We start from the raw sequence: 14,552 nt of genomic DNA on the forward strand, positions 1-14,552 counted from the left end.
GTATTTCCAACCACATTTAAACGTTCTTTCTCCTTGCAAATTGCAACTACAGTGCTTTTGTTTATGCCTAGCGCAGCTGCGGATCTTTCTACCACTTTCTCTACTGGTATTAAAATAGCCCCGTTATCCTTTTCTTGCTGAAAAAAATTCCGGACTTTAACCACAAGTTCTCGTGACTGACTGCGCAAAGCAGAGCCCTGGCCGATTTTGGTGTATGGTGATGGTCTCACTGGGCAAACGCGAGGGCGGCCTCTTTTATTAGCACTGGTTCCTCCTCTTCTTTCCATTACGGTGATAGTTAATGTACAACGTACAGTATATAAAACACACACACACACACACACACTCACACCCTGATATTCGCAACGAACAGCAAAAACACCGAACACATACAACAAATTTAGCAGTAAACTCGAAGTAGTCACTCTAGTGTAGCACTTGAGGACTGCGCAGAGAAGCGGTCGCCGCGGGCGATGTGGCAACAGTGCCCGTTGCTATGGCAACCGCGTCAGACGCTCCTCGCTCCTATTGGTCAGGTAGCCAGCCAGGCAGTTCTCCCTCTCACTCCAACGTCAGAGAACGCCCCAGCACGCCGATACGGAAGTTATATCTATTCGACTATAAGTTTCAACCTTGAAGGCGTTTTGTGGCTTAGCCGTTAGACATACGATAAAATGAATAGAAACTTTGTGTAGGATATTGAATTATAGTTCTGTCATTGGTCTGGTTTTCTTGGTACAGAGCTTGGGGAAAAGACTGCACTGGTCAGCTCTTCTGAATTTTGTATAGTAATTACAATATATAATGTGATTGACACTTATAGGCGTTATCTAGTGATTTGGAAATTCGGGTGTAAGTTGAATTTTGTGGTTAGTTGATTTCGGAGATGTGATTTACCAGGGAGTTAAAATTAGCAGACCTTGTTTTTTATAATTTTCTGGATTTAACACATGTTTTGATTTTGAGGGAGTTTTTGTCTTAACCGCTAGAGATAGGACAAACAGTGACAGCACCTGGACGCTCAGCCAATTCTAGTTATGGGAATATAGTCCGTCAATAAACTAAGTCTTAAGAATTTGAAATTAGATTTAAATGGCAAAATTTCATGTTTATAGCTTAATTATAATTAGTTCTCAAATTTCGCGGACCAGTAAAGTTCATTAATGCTGATCCAAATCCCTTGGAAGTACATATACGTCATCTGCACTATATATTTTGACATTTGGAGCGTTTTATGGTCTTAAGTAAGAATAATCTAAAAAAAGCAACAAGTTCTTTTTTGTCGATCTTATCATTGTCTAGTTAGTACAAATTTTAGATTTAAGCTTCACTATTGATTCCAAAAACTAAACTCTCATGTACAAATATTTTAATTGTTGTCAAAAATAATTAAGACGGATCAAAAAGTCACTGAAGCTTTTTTGTTAATCAAAATCCAAATTTATAAACCAATAAATTAGTAAAATAGATTATGTCTATAGATGGATATATAAAACTCTTAAGTAAAAGTATGTTTGGTAAAGAAATAAATATTTAATTTCGAAACAATTCATTATTTTATTTTATTTTTTTTAAATAACAATAAAACAATATTGTCAATTAAAGTTACGTGACATAAATAAAAAATCTTATTTACATTTATATTAAATTTAAATAAGATTTATATTATATTACATTTATATTATTATATTTATATTTAGTTTATAAGTTGGTTTCTAATCTTAAAACTTTAATTTTCATAATAGTATTATTGTAAAGGATAACTAAAATTAGCCATCATAAAAACTATTTTAGCAACTTTTCCCATCAATGTTATCAATGTCATGACAGTTGATGTAAATGTAGACCGCTTAAAGACACATAGCAGGGAAACGTTTATTTTAAATGAGGGACTAAATACACACGTTCTTTATAAACTGTTCATTCCTGCCACAAGGATAACGTTTCAATCCTCAACCTCTATAGACAACATCACTAGTTGAAGCAGGTATATCTGACCACGCAGCCCAAATAACCAGCACAGTTTAAAAGACGCACCACTTCACTCATCAACGTTATGCAGATAAAATTTAAAATATAAAACATCTATGCATTAAGAGCTCTGCTAGATAAATGAGGACTGGAATCGAATGTACAATACTTCAAATTTTGATGATGTGGTCAATTTCAACAACGATTGAAATATCCATTTATGATATTTGTACACTGGTATGAAGTAATCTCCAGAAAACTCCAAAAAACAAGACATTCCCTGTTAAAGAAGCACTTAATCTCAAGACAGACTACCCTACATGTCTTAGACATTAATGGAGTTAACCACATGCTTTACCAACACCTGAGAGTACTTCTGAATCACTTGATTCTGGGTCAGAGTTAACATTATTTGTTGTTTTATTAGTGTTGGGTACCCTTGCTGAGTTGTTGGGGATACTTTCTTTGCACACAACTGCTTATTTTGGGCTAAAGCTAGCATATCGGACATAAAAGGTATCTACTCCATGCTAATGGGTAAATTCGGTACATAAAAGGTTGACGAATAGGTTGAATCTCCATGGAAGGCTGGACCTGTTATGGAACAAAAATCCTTTTGCAACTAATTTAGTTATTGTAGACACTTGAACATTTTTAATACATTTATCCTTGCGATTTTAATTTGTTTTGATACGACGAATGCTGTAAAGAATCTTCGATGGAAGTTTCTTGTGTTGCTGTCACATTCTTGTGGTCCACAAGAAGTGACATAATTAAGTGTAGATTGTGAGTTAATATTACAGGTTGAGTTTGATGCTGAATCGCTTAAGCATGCACCTGAGCATGCTGATGTTGGATATGCATTAATGACTTTTTCCTAATGAGTTTGATGGCCATTAGGTGATCTAGGGTGATATTACGCAAGACCTGGAATCTGACTTGTCAATGGAGGATTGAGTACAACATATCTTGGAGGAACGCCTGCAGAACAAGAGAGGTTGGCTTGCAGCAAGTTTCAAGGCTTACAATTGCCTCCAAGCAGGCATCTCGGAAGTCTGTAGGAATTTTCTTACAGTGACTTGTTGTCTAAACATATGCATGCTGATGTTTAGTGACTAATTAGATGTGTTTGTGTGTAATTCTGACACTTTCACAGACCGGGTGGGCTATAGCAGTCGCATGATTGGATTGGAGATCACCGATGGTTCTTTTCGAATAAAAACAGTTGTTAAAGTATAAAAAATATGTTTAAGCAGATATACTATTTTTCAGTCTGTATCGTTGCTTTCACGGTGGGCAGAACTTGATGTACATTTTTCAGCGCATTCTTATTTACCATTTCCATATTCTTCATTCTAAACAAAAAAATATAAAATATCATTAAAAACGTCTTCAGTAGTTTTCTGTAACCCAGCAGAGTACAAACCTAACACAAATTGTGGTACATAGCATAGTAGTAGTATAATAGTATATAATAGTAATCCTTTCAAGTGTAATTGTTTATATCAATATACAAGGTGTAAAGTATGTAATTAGTTTAAGTTTAGAGTGGGGCCAGGGGCTTTGATAAAAATTATATTTCAAGGTTCCACTAGGAGGACTGAGGGTTTTATATTTTTCACTTTTATTAAAATAGTAATATAAAAATATTCATTTCAGCTATTTAGAAAACCAAAAACTTACTATACAGGGTGTCCCATGAAGAAACGGAGAAACTGTCAGGACTTGTTCTTACGGTGAAAATAACGAAAAAGGTTCAGATACACATAGGTCCAGAAACGCTTAGTTAGCGAGCTATACAGGGTGAAAGATTTCGCCCAGATTTCAGTGCCACCGTTAAAAGGGAGCCCTATTAAATTATTTTGGGCGTTACCCAGGACGTAAAATGTAATGTATATTATGCAAATTGAACTGAAAAATTGAATAAAATTGGTACCAGACCTCTAGTTGCAGTAATTTTTAAGATATCTGAAGAAATACGCAAAATTCGGTGTCCAAAAACAAGTTTCATTTAGGTTTCAAGTAGATTAACTTTGTTAAATGTGTAACAAACACGTAAAATTCTTTAACAAAACTTGTAAAGAATTAATTTCTTAAGATAATGATGTAAAATAATCCAATAAAAATTATACGTAAACTTTAGGAAAATCAATTTTTATTTAAATAAATAACGTACGAAGAATAGACAAAATCGGTTACACTTTTTTTCTTACTGATTGTACATCCTAATATTTGGAGAAAACATGTTAATTATTGAAAATATTATTGAAAATAATTATGTATAGATTTTATTTATAGAAACATTCTTCTATTTTTTCTAATGAATTACATACTAGTAAAAAAACTTTATTGTCATAAAATCTGAAACTTAACAATAATTGCGAATTAATTTACGTTATTCTACAACTTTTGTAACAAAAATATTATTTTCGTAGGTTGGCAGTACTAACAGCTGTTCAAAAATCACAATTACGAACTCTTTTTGAATATTTTATATTGAAGTGTCATACAGATAAGTTAAGTGTAAATATTGATACAGTATAAAAGTTAATATGCCGTTTCAATTTTCTAATGAAGAATATGCCGACATAATGTTCTGTTACGGATATGCTAGCGGAAATGCGGAAGCTGCTCGACGTGAATATCAGGAAAGATTTCCTGCAAGGCGGATTCCGAATGCGAAAACCTTTTCTTCAGTGTTTCAGTTTTTAAGAACGAATGGATCATTTCCAACAATTTCGTTTTCAGTTGAACGGCAGGCCCATCATCGCGTTAACGATGAACTTCAAGTGATTCAACATATTCATCGTAGCCCGGGTACTAGTACGAGGCGAATTGCGTATCGCACTGGTTTATCGAGAAACAAAATGTGGCGCATCTTGCGTAAGGAGAGACTTTATCCTTTTCACCTGCAAAAGGTACAACATTTGCTGCCGACAGATTACCCTTTACGGTTAAACTTTTCTCATTGGCTTCTAGACAATGCTGATAGGGTGAATTCAAATTTATTTACTGATGAAGCAACTTTCACGAGAAAAGGGTCCTTCAATTGTAGAAAGAGTCATTTATGGAGCGAAGAAAATCCACATGGTACCGTAGAAACCTTTTTCCAACACAGATTTCACATTATGTTTGGTGTGCCGTTATTGATGATAAAATTCTAGGACCATTCGTTTTTTAAGGAAACCTTACAGGAAATATGTAAAAACAATTTCTGAAAAATGATTTACCGGCTCTTTTGGAAGATACCCCTTTACAAAAAAGATTAAAAATGATTTTCCAACACGATGGTGCAACTCCTCATTTTTCGTTAGTAGCTAGAAATCATTTGAATGCTAATTTCTTGAACTGGATTGGGCGTGGTGGACCAATCAACTGGCCACCACGATCGCCTGACTTATCGCCTCTTGACTACTTCTTATGGGGACATATCAAAGCTATGGTGTATAAACGTAAAGTTGATACCAAGGAAGAATTACTCGTTAGAATTCGCAACGCATTTGACAGTATAAGAAACAATCCAGACATAATTCGCAGAGCCACCACAAATATTTTACGTCGAGCAGAGTGCTGTGTGCATTGTGAAGGAGGGAATTTCAAACAGTTACTAAACTAAGGTTAGTTATTTTGTTAGCATTTTATTTTTTTGCATTAGTAAGTGAAAATAAAAGTTTATAAAAACATGTTAAGTTCAGCAAGAAAAAAAGTGTAAACCGATTTTGTCTATTTTTCGTACGTTATTTATTTAATTAAAAATTGTTTTTCTTAAAGTTTACGTATAAATTTTATTGGCTTATTTTACATCATTATCTTAAGAAATAAATTTTTTACCAGTTTTGTTAAAGAATTTTACGTGTTTGTTATACATTTAACAAAGTTAATCTACTTGAAACCTAAATGAAACTTGTTTTTGGACACCGAATTTGCGTATTTCTTCAGATATCTTAAAAATTACTGCAACTAGAAGAAGTATGGAAACCCAATTTTATTCAATTTTCTCAGTTCAATTTGCATAATATACATTACATTTTACGTCCTGGGTAACGCCCAAAATAATCTAATAGGGCTCCCTTTTAACGGTGGCACTGAAATCTGGGCGAAATCTTTCACCCTGTATAGCTCGCTAACTAAGCGTTTCTGGACCTAAGTGTAATATGAACTTTTTTTCGTTATTTTCAACCGTAAGAACAAGTCCTGGACAGTTTCTTCTTCTCCGTTTCTTCATGGGACACCCTGTATAAAACAACTGTTTTTCACAATTAATTTCTTATGGTTTGACAATGAATACGTGATTTTTTCATAAATGTAGCTTAATGTAATATTTTTTTATATTTTAGTCAGCTAACAAATTTTTTTTTCAATATAATTAATTGTAATTTTTGAAAATATACTATACCTTCTCAGTGATTGCCACACATCGATAACCCATTTTTATTTGTGAATCGGATTGAAAATAATAAAATAAAGATAATACATATTTATTTTTGTAAAAAAGTAGCACATAAATTATACTAAACCTCCGTTCTTGAATAAAAATAAACCGACTTGGACGTTCAGGTCATATTCCTTATAATTTAGTTTGGGATGATATTTATGCTTTTATAATTTTAATTCGTAATTTAATTTGTAATAATTTTTTTATATGACTCCATTTGTACAAGAACCTTGTAACAGTAAGTTAAAAAGTTATTGAAAAGTATTTAGCAAAATATTTAAAATTGATTATTATCTTAATTTAAACTTGTTTTATGCATTTTAACAAGGATTCATTAATTTTGAAAGAATGGTATGTATGGTCTACGTAAATTGGGGTTTTCTGCTAAATGTATTAATTAAAATAATTCTATTAGTAAACAGAGATGTCTGAATCAACGTGATTTAAATAAATTTTAAACCTTTGTCTTGTTTGACCAGATGGGCAGGCGATGACGCATGATTGAATTGGAGATCACCAATCGTCACTGGTGGTTCATGTCGAATAAAAACGTTTACATCAATCTGAAAAAATCTATGTTAGCAGAAAAAAGTTTTTTGAGTGTCGTTGCTTGGATGTTTAACATCACACTGACCTGAACTTTATGTGGATTTTCAGCCCATTCTTCTTTACCATTAGTAGTCGCCACTTCCATATTCATCATTCTAAACCTGAAAAATATACAATGATATTAATTAAGTACAGCAGTGTTCAGTAAGTTGTCTCTAATCCAGTAGTGTACCCTCTGGCATGTCCAGCAATATAAAGTCTGGCGAGAGTATATTGAACTGTAACGTTTCTCATGTCTCCCGTAGTAGCATTACGCCTGTCCAGTGTAATAGTTTATACAAATACAGAAAGCGTGATGTAAGTAAATAATTATGTTTTAGAACTGAGTGATACCAGACGAGGTGGATGGAAGTGCAAAGGCTGTATTGGTGCAAGTAAGTCGAGCAAATCGAAGGAAACCGTTTCACAGGATGTTATTACCAAAATGCAGAATGAATTCCTAAAGAAATGGAGGATACAATAAAAACAAATTTCTGAATTTGAAGCCCGTTATAAAACAAGCCTTGATGACTTTCAAACCTCTTTACAATATTTTTCAAATAAGATTGATAATTATGACAGTGTGGTGAAAGAACTCAAGTTGACAGTTAAATCTATTGAAACTTCAAATTTGTCTATTGAGACTCAAAATTTAAACTTTAAAAGAGAATTGGCTGCAATAAAAACTCAATTTGAAGAGCTGCAGCAGTACAACCGTAATAGGAACCTGCAAATTGAGGGGATCCCAGAGGTAGATGGTGAACAGATGAGATCCATTGTTCAGAAGGTTGCTGGTCTGGTGTGGGAATCTGTTGAATTTGATAACGATATTCAAGCCATACATAGAATACCTATACAAAATCTCAGAGAATCAAGACCTATCATTGTGCAGTTCTCTAACCGGCAAAAGAGAGATGCAGTTCAGCAAAATCGCATCAAAGAACAGAGGCATTAAGTCTTCTGATTTCGTTCAGGGAGTGCCCATGACCAACGTTTATATCAATGAACACTTAACACCTTACAATAAACACCTGCTTTTCAATGCAAAAAACACTCAAAGAAATCGGTTTTAAATATGTATGGGTTGTTGAGGGAAAAATATGTGTAAAAAAATCGGACGATGATAAGAAAACCAGAATATCAACAATGGACGATTTGGCTAAATTTGGGTTGAAAATTGACGGGTTGGTGACCAGGGTCCCTGATGTGTGATGTGGATAAGGCTGTAACAGATATCGTTGTAATTGTGTATTGGTCATGCCCCTCAGTAATGTATTTAATGACTTTAAAATATTTTGTTTGAATATTAGAAGTATTAGGAAACACTATAATGAACTCATAGTTTATTAAACTCACTGAACTATAGTTATAAAATTATTATCTTAACTGAAGTATGGATCAAGAGTGGAGAGGAGGTCAATTACAACATCGCAGTTTACAGCATGCTGTTCCAGCCGAGACCTGACAATCAAGCCGGTGGCGTTATCGTCTACCTGGACTCTGCCCTCGTGTACACTCACGAGTCCATCCTACTGCCCACTGCCGAGCTGATCCACGTCACACTCCTCCTCCCCATTTGATAATAGTCTTGAGTTTTCGCTCTTTGCAATTTATAGGAATTGTAGGTTTACTTATAATCAATTTAGAAACGAATTTGTAAATATTTTAAAATTAAAAAATGATCCTATATTAATAATGGGAGACATGAATATTTGCACATTAAAAAATAAAGGGTCTGGCATTGAGTATGTAAGTACACTTTTTTCTTATGGTTTTGAGAATTTAGTAAATACGCCAACTAGAATAGTTAACGAGTCAGCGTCCTGTCTGGATCATGCACTGGTAAGAGATACTAAGGGGTTTAAATTTATGTGTAGCGTTTTGGAATTGGATTTGACTGATCATTTTCCCTTAGATATTCAAATTGACGATCTCAGGGAGAATAAAAATGAAATTAAGTTCTGTAAAATTCTGAATAATGCTCTTCTGAAGAGACAGTTACTTCAAGCCGACTGGAGTCTAGTTATGGACAGTATTGATGTAAATTAGGCTGTAAAAAGGTTCTATGATATTTATAATGCATGTCATCTTGCATCATGCACTTTGAAAAAAGTTAACAGTAGAAATAGGAAAAGAAGCGAATGGGTTTCATATTATCTTGTTGAGTTAATAAGGTACAAGAATAACATATATAAGGCTTATGCCCGAGATAGGAATAACTTAGCTTTAAGAATTGAATATAGAAATATATCTAAGATTGTGTGCAGGCAAATCAAATATGCTTAGATAAATTATTATTCAAGTTTAATTCAAGAATGCAAGGGTGACTCGAAAAAGTACTGGAATGTTGTTAGGAGTAAAAAGAAGGGTTTAGATAAAATTACAGTTAACAATGTTACAATGAGTGTGGATAACAATGAAGTAGTGGTTGAAAATGCTTTTAATGAATACTACAGTGGCATTGTATCCAATTTAAGGTATGAGGAGTTTGGAGAGGACTTGCTTTATGAGGACAACACTGAACATGAAGTTTTTCTACACGGTATCGGTATTAACCTAGCTGATGTAATTACAATTAAAAACATGCAAAATAAGCATAGTTCTGGGTTTGATGGTATGAGTGTTAATGTCATTAAAGAAAATGTAGATGTGCTTGCACCGGTGCTTTTTTCAATTTTTAAAAAATCACTAAATGATGGGATAGTACCAAAAAGCTTCAAGTTAGCAACTGTCGTCCCAGTTTACAAAACTGGGGATACCAAAGATTTATCCTCATACAGGCCGATCTCATTGATCAGTACAGTGGCTAAGGTTTTTGAGCACATTGTAAAAGAAAAGTTAATGCATTATTTTACTACTAGATCAATTTTTTCCACCAGCCAGTTTGGCTTTTTGCCCGGGAGAAGTACAGACTTGGCGTTGAATGATCACATTAGCACGATTGTTGGCAGCTTGGATGATCATAAATACACATTAGCTATCTATCTTGATTTGCAAAAAGCGTTTGATGTCCTTGATATAGACCTACTTGTTATTAGATTTAAAAAATACGGAATAGGTGGCAGGGCTCTATCTTGGTTGGAATCGTTTTGTAGAGGAAGAAATCAAATTGTTAAAATCAACAATGTACATAGTGAGATGGTTGAGCTGAAGTATGACACAGCACAGGGTGGGTGGTGTCCTTGGGCCAATGCTATTTTTTGATCTACATTAATGATCTATTACGTTTACAGTTAAACGCTAACATCTTCGCATATGCCGACGACGCGGCACTAGTCTGTTCTGCCTACAATAGAGAAGCTCTCAAGCTTAGAGTTCGTAGCGATCTGCAGAGGATTTCGACATGGCTTATTAATAATAAATTACTAATAAACGCAAAAAAATCAAAATTTTTAATGTTAACTATAGTCAGCAGAAAGATAAATTGGAGCAGGATTTTGAATTTTACTGTCATATACATAGATGCAATTATGAATGCACATGTTCTAGTATTGAAATTGTATCTTCGGTTAAATATCTTGGTTTGTATATAGATCAGCACTTGAAATGGGACCAACATGTTGATTATGTTGTCAAAAAATTAAGAAGAATAAATTACTCACTATACCACATGAAAAACTGCTTGTATAGCCAACATTTGAGACAATTGTATCTGTCATGGTTCGAGAGTACGTTGCGATATGCAATAATTCATTATGGTGGGGCTTACTTTACGGTATTGCGTCCTGTAATAATGTGTCAAAGACAAGCCTTGAGGATAATTTTTGGAATCTGCCGTCGGGAAAGAATGAGTTATATATTTAATGAATACAAATATTTTACATTTTTTCAGATCTACAAGTTTTGTTGTTTGTAATATGTGCACAAACATTTTAATAACTATCCCTTAAGACAATACCAAAGATCAACTAGAGCTGCACAGTATATTACGCTACAGGTTAAAAGATGGAATAAAGAAACTAGTAAACACCAGTTCTGTTACTTAGGTCCTAAACTGTATAATGCAGTTGTAGAACCTTTTTGGCAATGAAATAGTATTTGTAGGTAAACCTAAATTCAAAATGAAAATAATCCTATATATATATATATATATATATATATATATATATATATATATATAAATATATATATATATATATATATATATATATATATATCAGACTGGCAGATTTAATTAATCACAATCTGTTGTACTGTAAGTTTTCTCTGTTAACTGTCTCATCAATTGTTATTATTTTATAGTATTGTCTATGTTATATCGCTATAGTCTATCTGTTGTTATAACTGTATAGTTTATGTCCTGTTATTAGTAGGGAGGAATACGGGGTTTCTAGCTCACTTTTGGAGCCAACCGAAAATCAATGGAAAATACTGTTTAAAAGGACAATAAACGAATCTGTAAAATCAAACAGTAAATCACGAATACAAAATTAACCGAATCCGTTCCAAAAGCGACCCAGAATCCCCTACTGACCAAAAATGAAAAATCACGAATGAAAAATAACCGAATCTATAGCTGTTTGCTTCTACTTACTTGAGCAGTTTTAATGTTAAATCTCCTTAGAATCAATGTAAAATCTATTGGAAATGTTGCCAAATCTGCTACGAATAAACTATAAATTAAAACTTATAAACGGAAATGATGGAATTTGCTAACAATCAATCGAGAAGGCGAGGGAATTGCCAACATCTTCATTGTTTGACGAGGTTCATTATTTATCATTTCCAAGTGTACTATAAAATCATCGAGGATTTCTGGCTTAAGATCGTGGACAAATTCAACATCCAGATAATGAAAAAATACAGGTAATATCTTTTCATAATAAACGTGTGTATCGATACCTACAAACCTAATGTATTCTTTGAAAAGGAAAATAATTTTTTCAATGGTTCTAAGAGATAAGTAAAAATTTTTATTCTGTTTTCTAAATTCTGTAACAAATCGTGTTTGCTTCTTATAACGAATATTACAGCACTTGAATTGGTATAACAAATGAATATGTATTTTATAGACTTAGCCTTGGAATCAGGTGATGCTCCTCATCAATCGAACAAATTTTAATTTTAATTATTCAAGATATGTAATCAATTGATGACAACTTATTATTACTGACAAAAAGATATTCTTCCATAAAAAAACTATCGGGACATTGGCTTTCTGCATAAGCTTTCCATGTAATAGTGACGATTCAATGTCATTGACGCATATTATGAAGGAATTTGCCTCAATATTGTTCTCTAGGGAACTCCATAACTCAGCACGGTAAGTTTTAAGGTTCGGTTTGACATTCGATGATCTCGGTTATTAAAGTATAAATGAACTTATTCACAAAAGCGTCGCATTAGGATATGTAGGATTCAAGTTTGTCAAGCAATGTTTTGTGTTCAACGAAGTCAAATGGTATAGAAAGCTGAAGAAACACACTTAATGTGTGTTTACGACCTTGTATCCCCTCTACAACCTTACCGACAAGATTTCCTATTCCAATTATGCATTATCCATTTCTAAAACCAATCTGTTCTTCTGAGAGCTGATAGTAGGTTGTTCTTCATCTTTTACAAAATATTTTGCATTCATGACAAAAGCAGTGTTTGTGTATAAGTTATTTTTCTCAGAATAGGCGTATCGAACCAAGCATAAAAGTATTTACTGAATACATATTTTCTGATAAGTTACATGCACTTTTAAAGCTTTTTGGACTGAGGGATAGAGTCCTGTTTAAAAACTAAAATAATCTTATATGGTCAGTTACTTCACAATATATTTAGAGCATTTTTATAACCAACAATCTAATAGGTTTACATGTCATTTTTCATTATCTGTTTAGGGTTTCTAAACGATTTGACTAACCTCAAACAAAGGTGCTATCACGAAAGGTTGCTTGTCTCTGTCTACGCGAGAGGGTTCCTTATTTAAGTGACGGAAGGAGATTTTTCATCACCAACATATGCTAAATCTGCTTCACTAAAACGTTTATAACGTATTTACACTTTTAATCATTTACCATAACGGTTTTTATTGTTTATGATGTCGCATGACAGTTTTGTTCGAAGTGTTTTTTCTAGAGATAATTGATTTAAATCATCGTAGACTTTCGCAGTAAGGATGACATTTTTATAATTTTTTTGTTATACAAACAAGTTTTTAACTCCTCATTAAATACAATTTTATCAATTCCTGAAAGACCCCATGTTTTTTCTTTAAATTAGGTGTCCTTTTGAGTTTCAAACATTTAGTGTCTTTTTTGTATAGTTGTCACTATTTTAGTAAAACTGAATTTATTGCAATGTATGTTTAAATAACCGTTCAGATTCTGAACTCCTGTTGTCATACAAGTTAATTCTAATTTTAAAACTATTTTTAGTTTATTATACGGAGTCTTTCAGGAAAGTAATATTTCCTAGACTCGTGCTTTTTTATTGTTTAGTAATGCTCGATTCTTTCTGAATAGTCCACCACTGACAATTAACCTCTTGCTCATACTGGTTTATTACTTCTGTATTTACTACGGACTCTAGTGTATTAGAGAAATTGTAATAACCCATCTTGTCAATAGCCGGTTTCGTTAACAATTACCCTCGTTGGAGATTCAGTTCAAGTTAAAAATAAAAAAGTTAGCAAATCGGCTGTAATGAAAAATTTTTTAAACTAAATAAAAACGGATCACAAAATTAATCTGCCTTTACATCGTGTCTTTAAGACGTGTTTGCCAATTTTTAGTTTGGAAATTTGAACAGACCAATGTGTTCGCTGTTAAAACAGTTCTCGATTAAAAACGGTGCTTTTGTACTGTCTGGAAATGTACATGAAGTAATCGTAATCAATCATCATTGTATGTGTGTTTTACATATTTGAGTTAGCTAACTTAGCCCTTTACCGGAAAGTGGGCTCTCTAACAACTATATTCCTTATTCGTAGGTTAAGAGTCTGACTGTCGTATACTCGGCGTGTGTCCGGAGGCTCCGTGACTCCAGCAAGGCTCTCGTGAGACAAGACTCCGCGTGACGTTAAATCAGCTTAACCTATGCTAACTTCCTGTGACACGGTTGTAGCAGATTCGGACTTCGTAGCTTCAGCGTATGTGAATGTGCTGCAGACTCAAAGGTGGGGTTAATGGTGGGAGAGGTGGTGGTTGTTGGAGTCGTCAGGTGTGATGGACTCACAGCCTTGAGAGGACTCATCAATGCAACTCTTAAAATTATCCCAGCCAGTAGCCGCTTGTCCCTCATTGTTAGATATTAGCCGAGCCTAGTGAAGAACTTTCGATTAATCCCTCCAAGATTAGCACTCTGGTGTACCTGTATTTTATCGATGTATTCACGAGGGCGATCTCATCGTGGACGGGGTGGTCTGGGTCCAGATCTTAACGGTCCTGCAGGGTGGCCACAACGTACTAAGTGTCAGCTTGCCCGGCAGCAATGTATCCCTATAATTGATGGTATATGTTACCCTGCGCACTGACTGCCTAATTATTTGTCCCAGCAATCAGCACATCACAGCGCGGCCCAGGATCACGGGATCACTGGTTTAGGTTGATGATGTCTAGCAATCAGGGAC

The 14,552-nt window shown here is 34.0% G+C and overlaps 1 long non-coding RNA gene across 1 annotated transcript; it reads right to left on the reverse strand.

The window, feature by feature from the left end:
- Positions 1–3,199: 3,199 nt before the first annotated feature.
- On the reverse strand, positions 3,200–7,130 carry LOC124368589. Its single transcript, XR_006922969.1, has 2 exons — positions 7,041–7,130; positions 3,200–3,326 (listed from the first exon to the last, which is right to left on the reverse strand). It is a non-coding gene; the product is annotated as an uncharacterized LOC124368589 (long non-coding RNA).
- Positions 7,131–14,552: the final 7,422 nt, after the last annotated feature.

This window comes from Homalodisca vitripennis, chromosome X, assembly GCF_021130785.1.
Source record: "Homalodisca vitripennis isolate AUS2020 chromosome X, UT_GWSS_2.1, whole genome shotgun sequence".
Taxonomy (NCBI): Eukaryota; Metazoa; Arthropoda; class Insecta; order Hemiptera; family Cicadellidae; genus Homalodisca; species Homalodisca vitripennis.